Source organism: Hypomesus nipponensis, chromosome 14 (assembly GCF_054491055.1).
Source record: "Hypomesus nipponensis isolate SF chromosome 14, ASM5449105v1, whole genome shotgun sequence".
In the NCBI taxonomy this organism is placed as follows: domain Eukaryota; kingdom Metazoa; phylum Chordata; class Actinopteri; order Osmeriformes; family Osmeridae; genus Hypomesus; species Hypomesus nipponensis.
The window spans coordinates 11,198,113-11,217,438 of record NC_140374.1 but is presented as its reverse complement, the minus strand read 5'-3'; positions in this window follow the sequence as shown (position 1 = coordinate 11,217,438).

The following is a 19,326-nucleotide window of genomic DNA, read 5'->3' as shown; positions in this document are numbered from 1 at the left end:
AGCAGATTCTATGTTCAAATACATCTTGACATTTTTCTTCAAATTGCCTTTCTAATATGTTTTGCTGTAAATACTTGAAGCGTTGAATTCCAGCATAGAGAGGCAGTGTCTTCCAACAAAAACAATTTATGTTTCCCCTCAAGCTTGCTTACTTCTGCATTGCTGCATCCACACAAACAATCCCGAGTACTTGGTGACACTGATGAACTCTACATTGATTCTTTTTGCTGTCTTCTGTAAACAATATGATTCTACCACAGAAAGGGATCCGTCGAGCAGCCAAACCTTCCTACTGTATGTTGGTGCTGTAAACCGACAGTTGTTTTCCTTCCAGCAATATCTGTAATCCAGATTTGCATGCAAACTGATCTGATGCTGTAAATGTCTTTCATAAATAATATTTCTGTGGGCTAAAACAATTCTGGCAAAGAAATATTGTTTTGTTACTTATCAGGAAATGTTTAATTCTTAATCCCATATGATAATGCCAATGTATTCTGACAAATTTAACATACTGATTGTTATCAAGCTATAATACCTCAGCAAAGTGCTTATAGAAAAATCCCTTAACAATGGAAACATAAAAAAACTGGAATGTTACATTTAACAACTATTCAATTTAAATTTGTAAGCTTTTTTGTAAGGGGACCAACATTTCAGGAAATGACTGAATTGATTATGGGACTATCAGGAATATAACTCCACAGGGAGGGTGACATCATAGTGACAGTTCTATTCAACCCAGCAGACTTTATTTCTGTACATTTACCTTAAACTATGGCTGAAAGTATCATGTGTTGTGTCAGACATAGTTTAATTAACCCAGTAAACCACCACTGATTAAGGGCCTATAATACGAAACAAGATTTGTGGTTAGCGAGGTAACTTCAGATTTAACCCTGGATTTCAGTCACAACGGTGCTTCACGTTTTACCAGGGTAGATCACCATGGTGACTTATGCTGCACACCTATCCTGCTCTGGAGCAGGTTGTGTTCAAGATTACAAACCGACACATATAAAAGCCAGTGTTGCCCAAAAATTCTCTGAAATGTGGTTTAAAGTCACTTGATTATGTGATGACATCATATTACGTCAACCTTTAGATCTGTAAATAGGCCCCTGGTCCTTCCCAAGGGAACACAAACATCAAGGTAGACATCAAGGCCCTGTACTACAAAGTAAGTTCAACACGCCCTGGATCAATTCTCGTTATCTTGCTTCACCGAGCCTAACAACTGCAATTCAACCTCCAACCCAGGTTTCTCAAATTGAGCAATGAGCGTGTTCACATAAAAAGGGGCATGTTTGCTAAATATTACCAATTACAAACATGAGGTGTGTTCGACTTCATGCAGCGCCGACAGCCGGCTGCAGCTTGCTGACTTGAAGCAGTGAATACTGGTTAGACATAGCCGAGGCTAGGTATGCCATCAAAGTACCGTGAGATCGATTTGAGAACTTCCGGCTGTGTAGCCGAGCGCATTTTCTCGAGAGCAACTGCACGGGTTAATGACGACTCAGCTATTTCATGATTGGCCAAACTCAGACACAACAACTTTGACGTGTGTTTTGTATTTATTTTGACATCCTCCAATGCTCAAATCCAAAGCAAAGTGTGATTTGTTTGTTTGGTTTTAGTCTATGGAAATACATTTTTGTCCAAATTAAATAAAAAAATTGGTAAATAAATAGATAAATACCTAAATAAATATTGCTATGGAATAAACCCTGAAATAAATAAAAAGATGGCAATAAATATAGCATTGCATACATAATAGCTGAATAAATGTACCTACCTAAATAAATAAATACATTTACTTATTTCAAAATGACGTTTTTGTAATGACAACATTTATTAATTTCATTGGGCTTTGATTTCCTAATGCAAAGCAGACAGTCACTGCCACCGCTACGTTGCTACGTCTGCCATTATGTGGATAGCACCATATATAAGTCTATGGGACAGCTCGATAAGAAGTCAGCTATCTATAACTATCTAGCCTCACCATTATGCCATGCCGATATTATCATCTAGTGAGACCGGATGTGAAGCCAGACTAGGGGTGGGCGATATGGCCAAAATCTTCTATCACGGTATGAATAATTTTATATCATGGTTACGGTATATATCACGGTATAGTAATTGTTCTGTAAACTCAATTAAGAAATGGCACAAAATAACCATACCATACTTCATCATCGCGCTCGATTATTTGTTACAAACAAAAACAACTGCCTCACATGAGACAACACTTGAGTTAAAAACAAAAGACTCTAAAAAGTCACGAGTACGAGTGTTACTATTGGAGCTCAATGCGGATCCGTAATGCCCTCCGACGAAAATGTCAAAATGAGCGAAACGGTCAGTCTGACTTTTACTATCCATATAACTTGACTTTCGGCGTGTTAAGCTTGGTCGATACGTTAAAGTCTCAGTTTGATATTGTAGCGACCCAGCAGAACTATGGGTGGGATTGATGGGGAGTTATGGGGGGAAGGAGTTGCCCTAGTTCAGCCTGATAGGCCAGTTTGGGTTATGGGGCGGGGACAGCGGGAGAAGTGGGAAGTTGAGCCAAATAGGCGCCAGTTCAGGAAATAAGGCAGAGAAGAAGACACGCTCCTACAATCCACAGTTAGCTAATAAACCACGCCGCTACCAGCCGCAGTTAGCTATAAACCCTTTTGTTGTTTTGGGCACTCCTCCAACCCCGGGGTTAGCCTGTACACTAGGCACAATAAAGCCTGGTTCTCCGGTTAAACGTCAGCTACTCTGTGTCCTCGTCATTCCGCTAGCTAGCCCCCGCGGTGTCGGGCCGTAAATGCTACACTGGTGTCAGAAGTGGGATCTCCAAGCCTCCATTCCCCTCACACGCGCGGGCTACCACCGCTAGCGGCTACCGTAGGAACGAGATGGCTGAACGAATCGGAAAGTCCGACCTCTTCAACCCATACACCCCGCCGGACACACCAATGAGGAAACCAACTGATGCAAGTCAAGTTGTGAGGAGGAAGGAAAAAAAGTCTCACTCACCACTCGCCACTTTGCTGACTGAAGTCCCCGATGTTGCAGTTCAAAGCCCCTTCCATGTTACCACGGCCAAGCCACTCGCTGTTCAGAGAGAAGTAAACAAACTACATGCATGCAGCCCGGGCTTTGGCCAACCGGACAACGATGACGTCATCACACCGAAATATCCTCAAGGTAAAGTGGTTGGCCAACCAAGTTCTATTCCAGAGTCACAAAAAGACATTACAGCTAAGATAGAAGATGAATTCATGCAGAGAATGAGCATTGCAATGGAGCATGCCTTTGGACATTTCCTTGATGGTTCTAAAGGCAGCATAATGTCCATGATGGGAGAACCACAAGGCTGTGTTATTAAACCACCTGAAGCAGGGAACAATGCTGGTGATAGTAAAGCCAACACTGACTATGCAAATATGGGCAACAACTATACTGGCACCTACACAACCATAGCTAACGATGCTTATGCAACAGTTGCTAATGACAGTGATGCTAACTTTTCCACTGACGCACCGTATCCCAAGTCTAGCTCCATGGCTACCGCTGCTAACCAACAAAGTGACCTGGTTCCGGCTCTGACTACCGCACTTACTGCTGCCTTGGTTACTCTCCAAAAACCTGCCCCAGAACCCACCCCCAGGGGCAGCCGCATAAAATTGGGACGTTATGATGGCCTCACATCTTGGGAAACCTATTACGCCCAGTTTGAGCTGCTAGCGGCCGCCAATAACTGGTCCCCGGCGGAAAGGGCTGTTCAGTTAGTTTCAGCATTGGAAGGGGAAGCAAGAAGAGTACTGTTGGACGTGACCGCAGCCGACCTAGGGAATCCACAGGCTATATTCGGGGCGTTGAAGAGGCGTTTTGGAAGCACCTCCCCGGCAGTTGTGATGCGACAGAGGTTCAACGATCGAGTGCGGGAATCCGGAGAAAAGTTAGGGGTGTTCGCGGCTGAGCTGCGGTACCTCGCACAAAGGGGATTTCCCGATTTTGATGATACGACACGCTTGGTGTTAACTAAGGAAGCCTTCATTCGTGGCCTCTTACCCCTTCCATTGCGCCAGCAAGTCCGACTCGCTGACCCACAGACATTGGAGGCAGCACTAGATAAAGCATTGGCAGTGGAAGACATACTCACAGAAGGCTTGGACTACCAAACCAGACAGGTCTCTGTACGGCCTAGGACCCAAGCCGTTCAGTCTCCGGGACCTACCTCGTATCCAACGGGCTCCGAACGTAAAGTGATGTCACCGGACGACCGACAGAGTCAAGTCTGCTGGAAATGCCACCAAAGGGGTCACATATGGCGCCTTTGCACAGTGTCTGATTCTTCCCTGCAGGCGCCGGGAAACGCTCAGGGCTCGGTGTAAAAGGGAGCGACCCGAGCCACCCTTCGCTCCCAAAAGACAATATCACACAACCTGTTACAAAAGCGCTTCACCACCCTGTCACCCATGCTCTTCTGCCCCGTAACGCACCCACCGCCGACTGCTGTAGAGTGCCTGTGTTGGTTAATGGCCGATGGGCCCAAGCCCTGCTGGATACAGGCTCAACTGCGTCGCTCCTACATCCAGACCTCCTGCCTACCGGAACTCAAACACTAACAACAGATGTCCAACTCACCACAGTTACCGGGGAAAAGGCCCCCATGCTGGGGAGGTGGGAGGCTCTAATCGAAATAGAGACCTACTCAGCCTTCCAACCAGTCTGGGTCGCTGAAATAAGAGAAGACTGTTTATTGGGAATGGACTTTCTGTGTGCGGCAGGAATTTCACTAGACTTCAGAGCACGTACAGTAATGTTCCAAGACGGGACGACCATCCCCTTCCTGAATGATCCCCACCCCCCTGAAATGTCCAACGAGGTTGGTGAGAGCGGGGATGCGGAGACACACTGGGAGGCCCCTTTTGCAGAAAGCCCTCTTCCACCGTCCGACGACAACCTCATACCCCCAGAACCAGATACACATGCCCAGTTACACCCCCATGCTGTCGTACGAACCGCAAGTGTGATCCCCAGCTCTGGGGAAGAGTCAGCAGCCGATGAAACTGTCCGGGGCATCTGGGAGAAGAATCGGGAAGGCCTAAACTCTGAGCAACAGGATAGGTTATGGAATCTCCTGTATGAGTATCGACACAGTTTTGCCACCGGCCCCAACGACGTTGGCCAAACACACTTGGTCCAGCACTTTATCAAAACAGGGGATGCCCAGCCAATCCGCCAGCGGCCTAGACGATTGCCCAAAAGCCGCCAAGCTGCTGCTGACCAGATGATACAAGAGATGAGGGATGCTGGCATTATCGAGCCATCAGAGAGCCCTTGGGTGTCACCGGTCGTAATGGCTCCTAAGAAGGACGGAAGCTCAAGGTTTTGTGTCGACTACCGGCCATTGAATGACAGAACTGTGAAGGACTCTTACCCACTGCCGCGGACAGATGAATCCCTCGATTACGTGGCTGGTTCGGCATGGTTCTCCTCATTGGACCTCCGGAGTGGGTACTGGCAGGTGGCCATGGCCCCAGAAGACAAAGCCAAGACCGCCTTCACCACGGGACGTGGCTTGTGGCAGTTCACCACCATGCCATTCGGGCTATGCAACGCCCCGGCCACATTTGAAAGGCTGATGGAAAGGGTCCTTGTGGATATGCCCCCTGAACGCTGCCTCGTTTACCTGGATGATCTCCTTGCCCATGGACCATGTTTTGACTCAGCATTTGAGAGCCTGAAGGAGGTACTGGAGCGGATTAAGCGTGCAGGCCTGAAGCTTCACCCGGGGAAGTGCAGTTTTCTTCGGCAGGAGGTCTCCTTCTTGAGCCACAGGATCAGTGGAGCTGGCATCATGACGGAGCCAGATAAAGTAGCAGCCGTCAGGGATTGGCCTACCCCCACTGACATCCACCAACTGAGATCCTTCTTAGGACTTGCATCCTATTACAGGCGTTTTGTGGCTGGGTTCTCTACTGTAGCTGCCCCCATGTTCGTCTTAATGCGCAAAGACACACCTTTCGAATGGGGACCACAACAGAATGCAGCCTTCAACAAGCTGAAACAAGCCTTATGTAAGGACCCAGTTCTGGTTGCACCTAACACAGAGTTGCCATTTATCCTTGACACGGACGCTAGCAACACAGGCATTGGCGCTGTACTCTCGCAGCTGACTCCTGACGGAGAGCGGGTTGTTGCTTACCACAGTCGTACCTTGGGTAAGCCGGAGAGGAACTATTGTGTCACACAGAAAGAACTGTTGGCGGTGATTGACGCAGTAAACCCTTTCAAGCACATCCTCTGTGGCCTTCCATTCACCATTCGAACTGATCATGCTGCCTTGAAGTGGCTCATGTCCTTTAAAGAGCCTGAAGGACAAGTCGCCAGATGGATTGAACAACTCCAGGCCTTTCAGTTCACCATTCAACACAGAGCCGGTGAGAGTCACACAAATGCAGACAGCCTCTCCCGCCGACCGTGTGCCCCAGACTGTCACCACTGCAACCACGAGGAGGAACGGGAGGCAGCTAACCTACAGACGGGGGGGTGATCTGTCGAGCCCTATTGCCCAATGATGTTAAGGGTTGGGCTGAACTGCAAGCTGAGGACTCTGACCTTAAAACGGTCATAGGGTGGCTGGGAACAGGCAACCGGCCGCCCTGGGAAGATGTGGTGGCCCAGTCGGCTACGGTCAGAGGCCTGTGGTCCCAATGGCCTGGGGTGGAGCTGCAGGAAGGAGTCCTGAAGAGGTGCTGGCGTGAGCCAGCCACTGGGGAGCCGCGCTGGCAGGTGGTCGTGCCAAGGGACTTCCGGGACAAAGTGCTGGAGGCACATCACGGATCCCCCGGAGTAGGCCACTTTGGGGTGACAAAGGCGTTGAGACGGCTAAGGCAGGCATTCTATTGGGGCCAGAGCAGGAGGGATGTTGAGGACTTCTGCCTCCACTGCAACTCCTGTACTGCTCGTAAAGGCCCCCAAGGTCAGTCCCGTGCACCTCTACAGCAGCAACGTGTCGGGGCACCGATGGACAGGGTGGCAGTCGATGTGTTGGGCCCACTTCCCCGTACCGGTAGAGGGAACAAGTATGTGTTGGTCGCCATCAATTACTTTACGAAGTGGGTGGAAGCATACCCCCTACCTGACCAAGAAGCCACAACTGTGGCCGAAGCCTTGGTGCAAGGAATGTTCAGCCGCTTTGGAACCCCCTCGGAGCTCCACTCCGATCAAGGGCGGAATTTTGAATCGCAAGTATTCACCACAATGTGTCACCAACTGGGCATCCGTAAGACAAGAACCACCCCACTTCACCCTCAGAGCGACGGGTTGGTGGAGCGCTTCATGCGGACCCTAGGCGCCCAATTAGCCCTCACCACCGCTCCAGATCAGAGTGATTGGGACCTGCAACTACCCCTCATCCTCATGGCATGCCGCAGTGCTGGCTGTACTCCTGCATTGTTGATGTTGGGCAGGGAGCTTAGAACGCCGCCAGAGCTAGCCTACGGACGACCGCCCGATGCACCAGATGCCATGGCTGGCCCGGAGTATGCCAGGCAGTTACAGGACCGCCTGGAAATGGCTCACAGTTTCGCCAGACACCAAGCCCAGCAGGCAGGGGTTCGCCAAAAGCAATGCTACGACATGCGCGCTAAGGGGCAGGACTTCCAGTCTGGGGACCTCGCCTGGGTGTATACACCTAAGAGGGTAAAAGGTCGTTGCCCCAAGCTGGACAGCAACTGGGTTGGCCCCTGTTATGTGGTTGAGAGGGTTGGCGAGGTTGTGTATAGGGTCAAACTGGCTCCCAGAGGACGCACAGTCGTGCTGCACAGGGATAGGATGGCACCATATCGGGGGAATCAGCAGCCCGCCTTCCCCATGACACCCCCCAGGGTGCGGGCCAGGTCACCTCGCCACAGGAGGACCCCACCGAGACAGCAACAGAATGTGCCTCCAGGAGAGGAGGTGACCCCGCTTGGAGCTGTGGTGCCGAGGAACACGGCTGCAACAACAGGAGCTCCTCTGTTGGATGGTGGAGTAAGGAGGCCACAGAGAGAACGTCGACTCCCGGGTCGCTTTCAGGACTATGCTCTTCCTCAGGGACGAGGAATTAGAGGGGGGGGCCGTGTAGCGACCCAGCAGAACTATGGGGGGGATTGATGGGGAGTTATGGGGGGAAGGAGTTGCCCTAGTTCAGCCTGATAGGCCAGTTTGGGTTATGGGGCGGGGACAGCGGGAGAAGTGGGAAGTTGAGCCAAATAGGCGCCAGTTCGGGAAATAAGGCAGAGAAGAAGACACGCTCCTACAATCCACAGTTAGCTAATAAGCCACGCCGCTACCAGCCGCAGTTAGCTATAAACCCTTTTGTTGTATTGGGCACTCCTCCAACCCCGGGGTTAGCCTGTACACTAGGCACAATAAAGCCCGGTTCTCCGGTTAAACGTCAGCTACTCTGTGTCCTCATCATTCCGCTAGCTAGCCCCCGCGGTGTCGGGCCGTAAATGCTACAATATTTCCCTGTGTTACGTCCCAACTGGTTCCCAATTTAACTGGTTCCCCAGCTGAGCGTGTACCTATCAGTCTGCCTCTATCACCAGATTCGTCACAAATTCACAAACATATTACTGGCAAGTAATACTTTCAAGTCGGATCTCATATTTGCTGCGGCAAATATGAAAGTATGCCTATGGGCTACGTGCACACCACATTAGACTACCATTCGCAACAAAATAAATGGAGAAAAAATAAAACATTTGCAGGCTCGCATGAAGTGGGATTTGATCGCACTAGAGCAAAAAGATGTAAGAAAGTCCATTGATTTACACCGCGAGCTATAGCAGCTCTGAAAGGTTAGCCAACTGTTTACGTATTTGTTAACTACGTTGGCCTTCAGGTAACATTTTGATTTGGCTTCTTCTGAATCAACTGGTTCCCATAGACACTACCTGAATGTAGGCTACTAATCACGTATTTGGGGTTGTTTAGAGGCTATGGCCGTATTTACCACGACAGCAAAGCTTCTGACACCACATACAAAAAATTCCTACTAAGAACGTTGCTCCTAACCTATGCAGACAATACGATCAAAATAACACAACCATAGAGTTAATATAACTTGAGTAAGCTACTTTTGTCTTCCAAGATGGCGTCCCCATTCATTTCCATGAAAAGTGCTCAGTGGCGCAGTGAGGCAAGCGAGAGCGCGAGACTGGACGCGGCCATTTTTCCACTTCGTTGTCTTCCGGTCTAGCTGTAAACAGTGGCTCTTTTTTTCTCTAGCTCCGAGACCTCGCGCACGCTTGCAACTAGCTGTATACGTCATACTTTGCGACAACCAGTCGCGAGCATAGATTTATATGGTTATGAGCATGAGCTTAGGCATTGCAGTGGCAGAATCTATGGGCAGAAAGTCCGATAAAAATCAGAGACATGATGCAAACTTAACGGAAATGTATTCTGTCACAGTATAGTATTCCTTCCACTTGTTTTTTAGAAATAGGCTGTAGGGCTAAATATAGGGCTATTCTAGATGGAACTCATCACATATGTTGCCTTTTTCTTCATGATATGAGTATGATTTCCAACGCATTGTATCGGATGAAATAAACTGTTAACATGAACAGCTCCGTTGTTCTCGCCAGGCAAAGAAAGCTTAGTTATTTTGGTAACCAAAATCTTCCATAATGCAGACTTACCATAGCTTACTTTCAACTTTATATTCAAACGAAATGTCACAAATTCACACTGCCTTCAATTTATCATCAGTGTAGAAATGTGGCTAGTGTTTTATATGTTCATCCTACAAAACCAAACGCCTATTAATGGATATAACGTGATCTAACAAGACTTGGAAATAATGTAATAAATAAAAGCTTGAGAACTGTGTGTAAAATATACTTTATTGAACATTTGCCTTTGAAAGGGGCTTATTCACAGAACCATATAGGCTACAAGACGTTTCCATCAGATGTAAGTGGGGGGTGAAACATCACTGAGGACCTTCATTGTCCCACAAAAGCAGTCTGGCTTGATGACACGATAAAAAAAAAGAATAATGGGTGTGTTTAACAAAAGCTTCTGAAGGCAAGACTAATATTATTTAAATATATATCATTTCCAATTGTGGTTAACAGTTAAAGAATCTTCGTCTTTGCTCCAGATAGACATGTCAACAATATGCTTGCACTTAACATAATACATTTGCCATCATGTCATGAACATTTTTACGAAATATCAAATCTGTTTTAAAATAACAGGAATAAACTATATTAACAACATTTCATGTATGTGGGACAACCATTTGCTAAACTTGCTACAACAAGGCAGGCAACTCAAGCCATTTCTCCCTGTGCTCATTCAATATAAGTCTATGGCTCATTCAGCTCAATGTAAATCGGCTATTGGCCAATGTGAACTTTTGTGCTCGTGCCCTGTTAGTATCCGCGAGCACATTTGCAGGCAACTTTTATTGACCTAGGCAAATAAATGGTGTGCCAGTTTACCCATTTCGGATTGGTTTCAAATTTAGCAAAAATCTGGAAAAATGATTATATGAAAAAGCTAGTAGTATGAGCCAGGTTCGAGAATCGAACAAAAATTATTGGGGGAGATAGTTTTGTAAATGTTGACTGGAGTTAATAGAATAAAAACGACCGGAAGAGTCGGAAACTTAACTGTAAATGCAACACCACCTACATCCACCGGGGCCGTTGCTTCAAGCCGAGGGGCGATGGGCTTGAACACAACATGGAAACATTAGTTTCCTATGCGATTTGTGTGGCCTATGGCTGAGTGTTTCTTCACTATATCTTTTTAAATCAATTCATTTCATAATTGTATATTCTGAACAAATGTAGTGAGCACTACATTACAGCCATTCACACCATAATAAATGGAAGCTAAGAAAATAAAAGATTTGAGTGCGATTTGATCCCACGAGCAAAAACAGATGCGTTGCTATCATCCGTTGCATTACACAGCAAGCTACTGAGGCGTATGAATGTTATGGTCACTAATTTACTAAGTACGGTGGCCTTCAGGTAACGTGTTGTTTTGTTTCTTCTGAATCAACTATTTACCGTAGACAGTACCCGAATGTAGGCTATTCATCACGTATTTGGAGTTGTCTCTAGGCAATAGCCATATTAACCACGATATCACAGACTCTTATGACACCACATATTGCGAAGTAATTCTTATATCGTCGCTGCATGATATGGAAACGTGGGCACAGATATGATCCTACTTCTGATAATCATGGCAAGGTAACCCTAACAGGTAACCAGCTGTTATGGATGAACCCCAAACCAATAACCCCAAAGGATATGTGGTGTAATTAAGAATCTGTGATGTCGTGGTAAATACGGCTATAGCCTCCAAACAACCCCAAATACGTGACTAATAGCCTACATTCGGGTAGTGCCTATGGTAACTAGTTGATTCAGAAGAAGCCAAATCAAAATGTTAGCCTACCTGAAAGCCAACGTAGTTAACAAATACGTAACCAGTTGGCTAACCTTTCAGAGCTGCTATAGCTCGCGGTGTAAATCAATGGACTTTCTTACATCTTTTTGCTCTAGTGCGATCAAATCCCACTTCATGCGAGCCTGCAAATGTTTTATTTTTTCTCCATTTATTTTGTTGCGAATGGTAGTCTGATGTAGTGTGCACGTAGCCCATAGGCATACTTTCATATTTGCCGCAGCAAATATGAGATCCGACTTGAAAATCGCCAGTAATATGTTTGTGAATTTGTGACGAATCTGGTGATAAGCAGACTGATAGGTACACGCTCAGCTGGGGAACCAGTTAAATTGGGAACCAGTTGGGACGTAACACCGGGAAATATCAAACTGAGACTTTAACGTATCGACCAAGCTTAACACGCCGAAAGCCAAGTTATATGGATAGTAAAAGTCAGACTGACCGTTTCGCTCATTTTGACATTTTCGTCGGAGGGCATTACGGATCCGCATTGAGCTGTGAGTAGGTCACCACGCGGATGGCATGACTGCGCATCTTCCAATAGTAACACTCGTACTTGTAACTTTTTAGAGTCTTTTGTTTTTAACTCAAGTGTTGTCTCATGTGAGGCAGTTGTTTTTGTTTGTAACAAATAATCGAGCGCGATGATGAAGTATGGTATGGTTATTTTGTGCCATTTCTCAATTGAGTTTACAGAACAATTACTATACCGTGATATATACCGTAACCATGATATAAAATTATTCATACCGTGATAGAAGATTTTGGCCATATCGCCCACCCCTAGTCTGGCTTCACATCCGGTCTCACTAGATGATAATATCGGCATGGCATAATGGTGAGGCTAGATAGTTATAGATAGCTGACTTCTTATCGAGCTGTCCCATAGACTTATATATGGTGCTATCCACATAATGGCAGACGTAGCAACGTAGCGGTGGCAGTGACTGTCTGCTTTGCATTAGGAAATCAAAGCCCAATGAAATTAATAAATGTTGTCATTACAAAAACGTCATTTTGAAATAAGTAAGTGTATTTATTTATTTAGGTAGGTACATTTATTCAGCTATTATGTATACAATGCTATATTTATTGCCATCTTTTTATTTATTTCAGGGTTTATTCCATAGCAATATTTATTTAGGTATTTATCTATTTATTTACCTATTTTTTAAATTAAATTTGGACAAAAATGTATTTCCATAGACTAAAACCAAACAAACAAATCACACTTTGCTTTGGATTTGAGCATTGGAGGATGTCAAAATAAATACAAAACACACGTCAAAGTTGTTGTGTCTGAGTTTGGCCAATCATGAAATAGCTGAGTCGTCATTAACCCGTGCAGTTGCTCTCGAGAAAATGCGCTCGGCTACACAGCCGGCTGTTCTCAAATCGATCTCACGGTACTTTGATGGCATACCTAGCCTCGGCTATGTCTAACCAGCATTCAGTGCTTCAAGTCAGCAATATGAGATCCTTCTTGAAAATCGCCAGTAATATGTTTGTGAATTTGTGACGAATCTGGTGATAGAGGCAGACTGATAGGTGCACGCACAGCTGGGGAACCAGTTAAATTGGGAACCAGTTGGGACGTAACACCGGCATGACCTCACTCTCAGTTAGTAGCTAGCTAAGTAGTTAGCCTTCACTAGTCATCCTAGATCAAGAATGCTAGCAACGCCACCAGTGTAAGTTTACAACAATAATTTTACAGCATGAGACATAACTTGAACAACAAATCGAATTGCTTACCTGCAGACTGGGTCTTCAAATATATAATAAATTTGCATCGGCATGTGGTACAAAATACACTCCACATCGAAAATTCCGTCAGACCAACGCAAATGTGCTTCATGCTTCAAAAATAGCAAATCAAATAGAAGTTCAACTACAATTCTAAATATCGCAAGATGTGCGATTTATATGATGGCTTACATACAATGCATCAACCAGACATTTAATTGATACGTGTAATACAAAAATCTAGTATAAGAGTATACCGCGGTTGAAACGGGATAGCCAAATCTCTCCCGGTAGACACATTTCTACCGTCGCACGCAGGGTGAAAGTAGTTTTTATTTCTTGGTGGTACTATGATACAGGTGTATTGCGCCGAAAATTTCACTTAACCTAATTATTTATTATTTATTTGTTTGTTTATTTACTGTATTATAGTCTACTTATCAAGCATTCACTAGGACTTCTTATCACTCTAGTATCACTCTTTAACCCACCTGTATCTGTTTTTGATGAGGGTCAGGCAGTCAGGTACAGCACATGTGAGTGCCCAATCGGCAGAGATAAGTGCCATCATATGGCAGCTTTGTTGATTTGGACAGAAAAAAATGCAGCCCGCTCCCGCTAGAATGACTGTTGGACTCCGATCTATTTAAACAACACGGGACACAGCACTGCGGCATTTTAAAACTAACGGTGCGTTCACACTGGGGCGGGCAGAGCGGGGCGTCGGCTTCCCATTCATTTTCAATTAAACCAGGCGTTGACGCCCGCGTAGGGCATTGTGGGAAGGCGAGCGGGGCGTTGACGCTCGCGTAGGGCATTGTGGGAAGGCGAGCGGGGCGGTGAAAGTTGGATTTTCTCAACTTTATGTAAATGAGGAGTGTGAAAAAGCCAGCGATGGCCAATCGGGTTGGTTTCTTGTTTCTTGTAACGTAGCAACTGTTTGTCATGGTAAATATTTCTAGGTTTGACAATTTCAAGATGGAAGATTAACTCATCGTATGTGTGTCTTCGTACCCAGTATTGTATGATACGTCTATGTTCAATTACAGAGATGTAAACAAAGAAAATTATGCCTGGCGCAGGGTTGCTGAGGTTGTCGGCGTCCCTGGTGTGTTGTATTTTGTACTTTAATTCAGTTTTTCACATTACGTAACTTTCTTCTGTGCTAGCTGCATAGTCTTGCTAGCTCACCCGGCACACGATTGACATTCAACGCTGAAATGCTGGCTGGCAGCCACTCGCTATCCATACAGTGAATGTGTAGTGGCAAGTCATAATCTAGCGATTGATTCGCAGAGATTTCGAGTAATATAATAAAAGGTTACACATGTCAACATTTATGTCTGATGCATCTTTTTTTCCAGCCGGAACAAGACCCGTTACTGTACATAGAGTGCGGGTGGCATGTAATCTTTCACTCGGCCTAAAAAAAGTGTGGAAAAAGATAACCTATTGTGTGCTGTAGAAAAGATCATGTCAGATCCAGAATGCGTATCGGATTTTTGCTTAATGTGTGTAAAAGTTGTATTTTGTCTGCACATTTGCCATGACATTATACAAACTACAACAGTGATTTAAGAGAACTACAGCTCTGAATTAATCTGTCTGACACGACCCCAAGCGTGGTGCACTGTGGGAAGGCCGGCGGTGCAGAGCGGTAAAAAAGTCTGCAGTGTGAACGCACCGTAAGTCTCTGTCTAACGGACTAACCTAAACATATTTTTGCTAGCCTACCTGCTGCAAAATTACACCAAGACAAGTAGAGCTATTTTATCCAGTGTAATTTATCACTTACCACTATCTTGTTTTTTATTATCCTCCTCTTCCTTTCTCTTCTTCCTTTTTTGGCTTCCTGAAGCATAATTCCGCTTCATGATGACTGCCGACCAACGAGGTTTTTGTATTTTGCCAGCAGCACAGATCATGAGAGGGGCCCCTTGAGGGGATCCCAATAACAGTGTCATTGCACTTCACTGCATTGACTATCAAGGGGCGCTCACACCGTTTGTCGTTGCATTTTATTTTTAACCCCAAGCAATTGCTTGTTTTGCTTGCCTTGTCGCGACGGGCCTGTGCGTGTGTCGTAATTTCTTACCGGTACGGCGTACTGGGCAGTATCGGCTTACTTTCACCCCTGGTCGCACGGTACATACCGTCATTCCGCCCAGCCCTAGACCATTCAAGACATTACCCATACCTTGGATTTACTGCTTCAAATTGAAAAGTGAGGCGATCCTTTGGTTGAAGTCAAGTTTCTTAAAGGGGCAATTGACTGCAAAACTGATTTTACCTTGTCATAGTTGAATAACGACAGTTCGGTGGGTAAACTGAACATACCGTGAATATCAAAGTCCATTGACACCTCTTTCCTATTCAAATCTCAAAAAGAAAAAAATTGGCTGTAAAACGCTAGCTTTTCAACAAAGCTACCGGTCCTACGTAGGACCGGTGATCGCCCTCTTATTGGCTCTGGTCTGTATCTTTGTCACGCCCCAGAATTTACATTCAGACCAGCCTGAGGTAGCGTCTATCTCCGATACTAGTTTAGCTGCGCGCTGCTCTGTGTAGGCTACTTATAAGGAATTACAAAGAAGAACGTTTTGAATTATAACAAGGATATTGAAAATGGACCACGGTCGTAAATGCTGTATTCCAGGCTGTACAGGGAAGGCTAACACTCACAGTCTTCCCAAGGAGCCAAACATTCAACAGGCATGGCTGCTGTTGTCTATGAGAAGATCCCGGCGAAGTTCGAAACTCAATCATTCATTTGCTCTGAAGATTTCACCCAAGACAGTTTGGACAAACTTGGACAATTTCAAGCAGGATTTGCTAGGAAGCTGAACCTGGAAAGAGGTGCTGTTCCGACCGTATGCTCATTGCAACCGCAAGCTATTCACCTTATTCCGCCCCGCCCACTTTTTTCATCTTTTTGCACTTCCATTGTATTTGCACTTCCGCTTTACAGGGGATATCATTCAATTCAATGGAGAACTGTTGAGAAGTCCCACTGCTAAAATATTTAATCATTTGGTGGATTTGTGCAAGATGTGCTATGTTCGTGTGCTACAACAAGTCAACACGTACACCCTTTCACTGGATGGCTTGAAAACGACTTTTTGTTGATATAATTCGTTTGCCGGTCAGATCGCTGCCCTGCACTCTGCTGCGATATGCAGGCATCACATTAGCCACAAACATAAGATATTCTAACGATTTCACTGCAGGGCATATGCATTTGCTATACTTTGTTTGAAAGCTTAGGTCCTCTAGGATTCACTCGTGTGATACATTTTACAGTCAGTACATGTATTTGAGACTTCCCCTCAAAACCGACCAGCTAGCACTGCGAGGAGTAGAACGTTAGCTAGCTTCTTGTTTATCTACTTGAGGCTCTAGTTTTTACATCAGGTCTCTGCTATTAGCCATAAACTGCAAATTTATGAGTGACAAATTGTGCTGTAATAATAAATAGTAACAACTTTTTCATCGAGGGGCTTTGGTACAAGCGATATGCAACGTGTTAAAACTTACAAAATATGTATCTTCCCTCCTATCTAATGGCAATTGTAAAGACGCATGAAATAATTTGATAGCTGCGTTGTTTCAAAAGCTTTATATTAAACTTAGATGCACTGCAGCAATTGTTTTGCTCACAGCCATGCCCATACATTTGGCTATAATCATGTATCTATTTCATGAATTGAGAACACTAAAATATAGTTACTTTACACCCTTTATTGATACGAGCAGACAAAAGGAAACTTCGGTGATTTTTTAATTCAGCGCCTTCAGCCAGGGACGCAGATCCTCAACTTTGGTTGGAGGTCGATGCAAATTATGTCGGCCCACAACACTCGGACCTCTTTTTTCCATGGTCAAAACAATGATCATACAGGGTCTGATTCTGTCTTCTCCACCTGTTATGGCAGCCACAAACTGCAGTTGACGCTGGACATCTCTATTAGCCATAAATGAGTACCAGAGCCTGTTTAAGACACTGTCTTTTAGCACCGTTATAAAGTGGAAAGTATCTAAACCGGAAATGAGAATACGCGGATGGCCGCACCCATTGTGACTTCCGGAATAAGGTCAATAAGGACAGTATGATGTTGTGATAACAGTTATTAGCAACGCTAACGTTTCCTATAGCATACCAGGTAGAATGCTAAATACGTTTCTACACACATCAAATGACTGTAGCTAGACTAGCTGTAGTCGGCATTAGAAGGGAAGCTTCCGAAAAATAGCCAGAAAACAAACAGCAGTCTGGCTTATTGCTAACGCCTGTCTAGATCATCTATTTGAAAGAACTGGAGAAAGGCAGGTTCTAGATACAGGATACGTTAGCATTGCTAGTAACTGTTACTAATAACACCTAGACTGTAGGCATGTAAACAAGTTTAGCTTGCTAGTTAACGCAAGAGCATAGTTAGAATGTGTGATAATTTAGCCTAGTTTATTGGCAATGGGGCTCACGTTGATTCATGTTTCTGACTGTGTTTCATTCAAATAAATAACCTGTGTAATGAAAATCTACAATTCCAATGCATGTTTGTCCAGATCTTTGTCATGTAATTTTACAGCAAGATATCCAGAGCTAGCTAGCTAACTGAAGCAGAGTAGAATCACGATATGGTTGGTTGCTAAGCTGTAGCCTAATGTTCTACCCACTCAAGTCAATCCAGTTTGCTTCAACAACAGAAGTGGAAACAAGCAATGTTATCATTTCAAATGATATATAGTCAATCTGTTGAAAACAGTGTTGTGTAGACAATAGATTTATTTGCGCGTTTTTATTTCAAGTCTCCAACTTCGGTGTTTCAGCGAGTGCTGCTGTTGGCCGTGTTGCGTTTTTGCTCCCCAGCTTCACTCATTGAAAACCAACCAATCAGCGCGCAGCTAATCTAAATATTAATGAGCATACCATAAAAGGAGAAAAGCTAGTGTTTTTTCCCGGGAACGTTTCAGAGGATCTGTCGGGGCATAGAACAGCACCCGGGCCATTTTCAACCCAACCAATGTTACATACCGTATTCGGAGACCTTAAGGAACAGTGTGAAATACCCAAAAAACCCAGTCAATTGCCCCTGTAAGTAAACTCCATTAGCAGCGAATTTCGTTTAACCATATTGCTTCTGACGGTGCGTTCACACTGCAGCGGGGCGTCGGCTTCCCATTCATTTTCAATGAAACCAGGCGTTGACGCCCGCATAGGGCATTGTGGGAAGGCGAGCGGGGCGGCGAAAGTTGGATTTTCTCAACTTTATGTAAATGAGGAGCGTGAAAACGCCAGCGATGGCCAATCGGGTTGGTTTCTTGTTTCTTGTAACGTAGCAACTGTTGCTCATGGTAAACATTTCTAGGTTTGACAATTTCAGGATGGAAAAGCAACTCATCGTATGTGTGTCTTCACACCCAGTATTGTATGATACGTCTATGTTCGATTACAGAGACGTAACAAAAAAAATGATGCCTGGCGCAGGGTTGCTGAGGTTGTCGGCGTCCCTGGTGTGTTGTATTTTGTACTTTAATTCAGTTTCTTCACATTACTTAACTTTCTTCTGTGCTAGCTGCGTAGTCTAGGTAGCTCACCCGGCACACGATTGACATTCGACGCTGAAATCCTGGCTTGCAGCCACTCGCTATCCATACAGTGAATGTGTAGAGGCAAGTCATAATCTAGCGATTGATTTGCAGAGATTTCGAGTAATATAATAAAAGGTTACACATGTCAGCAGCACTAGCTGAAAAAAAAAGTTGTAGACTTGAAATAAAAACGCACAAATAAATCTATTGTGTCTACACAACACTGTTTTCAACAGATTGACTATATATCATTTGAAATGATAACATTACTTGTTTCCACTTCAAGCTAAATTTGTTTACATGCCTACAGTCTAGGTGTTACTACTAGTAACAGTTACTAGCAATGCTAACGTATCCTGTATCTAGCACCTGCCTTTCTCCAGTTATTTCAAATAGATTATCTATACAGGCGTTAGCAATAAGCCAGACTGCTGTTCGTTTTCTGGCTATTTTTCGGAAGCTTCCTTTCTAATGCCGACTACAGCTAGTCTAGCTAGAGTCATT